This window comes from Dipodomys ordii, unplaced genomic scaffold, assembly GCF_000151885.1.
Source record: "Dipodomys ordii isolate 6190 unplaced genomic scaffold, Dord_2.0 Scaffold118, whole genome shotgun sequence".
Lineage (NCBI taxonomy): Eukaryota > Metazoa > Chordata > Mammalia > Rodentia > Heteromyidae > Dipodomys > Dipodomys ordii.
Window position 1 is genome coordinate 1,878,460 of NW_012267334.1, and position 2,222 is coordinate 1,880,681.

Genomic DNA, 2,222 nt, shown 5'->3' on the forward strand with positions numbered 1-2,222 from the left:
TGACCCAGACTGCCCTCCTAGAGCAAGAGTGACCCAAGGAGCCAGCTGGCCAGTACTGGCCACACTGAGGTGAGGGGGCCGGATCCCATCCCCGGTCAAGGCTGGATTCCTGTCCATGAGCACCAGTGAGCCTGGCCCGCTGTGGAGACCAGGACTGCCGCCCTCCCCGTGGCCTCTCCCTGGGCTTCCAGCACAGCCCAAGCCCCTGCCCTGGGCAGGAGGAGGCAGACACACCTTGCCCTGGGCCTTCCAGCTGCCTCTGTGGCCTCCTTCCTCCCCAAGGTCTGGCCTCTCCCCTCCTTCCTCCTCCTCAGTGACTCTCCTGCCCCTCTCTTGTCACCAGCTGCAGATCTCCCCCCACCCCCGGCCCCTGCCAGCCCAGCCCAGGTCCTGCCCAGGGGCCTCTTCCGTGCCCATGTCTGCAAGCTAAGGGTCAATGCTGAGCTGCCAGCTTGGTCCTCTCCATCTGACACTTGTCAGCCCTCTGGCCTCCTGCCCCCCCCCCCAGTGAGAGCCCCCACCCCAGGCTGGGTAGGGGCCTGGCAGTCTGGCATCAAGCCATGTGTGCTAGCACAGGGCTGGGCAGCACATACCACTCTGCACCTGCCATGGGACCGACAGAGCCAGCACTTTGGGGGTAGCGAAGAACAATGGGCGGTACAGGGGCCTTCCCACTGAACCCTCCGTCCCCACCAAGATGGCCTGGTCCTGTTTGCGGAGGAGCCCAGGCTGAAGAGGCTGCAGTGACAAGCTGGGGTCATCTGATCTCAGATCTTGTCTCTGCATCCTGGCCCCTCACTGCTGTTCTGCGAGGGCTGCTGGGGAACCCGCAGGGTCTGAGGGGTGCTGAGCCAGGCCTTGGGACCATCTGGGCTGGCTTCTGGCCACCCCTGGGCCCGTGGCCCTGAGGCTGGCCACCCTGCGGAAGGACTGCAGGACACACACCCCAGCCCACAGACGGGCACAGCTGCCAGACAAGCACCCTCTCTCCCCATCCCCCCAAAGGGCAGAAATCAGAAGGCCCTCGGGATGGGGTGTCCTGTCTCCTGTCGGTCCCATGCATGCACAGGGCTGGCCCTGCCCAGACTCTGCCTCCACAGGTCGAATGGCAGGAGATTCAGAAGTTGGCTTGACCCTGGGTGCAGTGGGGGTTCAGTGACTCCGAGGCATCCTTGGGATGCTTGTGCATTCAGGGCCAAGGAGCTGGCCGTGTAAATACTCAGGAGCCCCCCCACACACACCCTGCAAGCCCGTCCAGACCCCCCATTGTCCAGACCCACAGAACTGGGATGCTGGGCAGGGACGGGGTGTGACCTCGGCAAGGCCAGCCAGGCCCTTCTTGGTCAGGGCTGACTTTGCTGGCCTGGTGTGGCAGTGTTTGATGACTGAAAAAGTCTCAATCCTCTTCCCCACCTGCTCTTTCATAGCCCAGACTCCGGAGAGGCGGCCCACTGGGCAAAACAGGAATTCACCCAACTGCTTCCAAAGCTAACAGAGCCAAGAGAGGGAGGGGGGAGCTTCCAAGCCCAGCCCGGCCCCTCTCCCGAAGGCCTTGGGCCCTTTCCACACAGGATCCTGCAGGGGACCCACCAGTCTTTCTGCCACCCTCTTTCCCGGTGATGCTGAACCCAGCAATGGTCCCGCATCTCCTCAGAAGGCCTTTCTGTCCTGTGGAGCTTTCCACTGTGTCTGCAGGGTCCTTGTTGTCCGCTGTTGTTTTTTTATGCCGAGCTCAGGACTTGTGCCACAGTGTCCCCGTGAGTGGCCATCTTCCTAGTCGGGTCTGAGGGTGTGCATCTGTGACAGATGGGCCTCTGAGAGGAGAGGCCATCCACACCGGGGCTTCTCCGTTTCCTCTCTGGGAATCACAGGGACGGCTGATTCCTTAGGCAAATGTGTGGGTGTGCGGCGTTAATGTACGCACACTGTCACCCAGACCGAGTGTGGGCAGCCCCTTATTCTTTCCTCTCCATTCATATCTTTGGTATTTTCATCCCTCCCTCTTACTGGGTTGTTAACCTGTCTATTGGTTTGTCAGAGCTCTTTATAGATGAGGGAAAGTAGCTTATGTGCTATAGTTTGCAAATATATTCTCCATTTTGCTAAACAGCAGACTTTAACTTTGTGCTTAGCATAGTTTTTAGCTATTCTGAACTTGTGTTCATTTGGAGATCAAATACAATTTGTGGGAGGGGCGTGTGGTGTGTGTGTGTGTGTGTGTG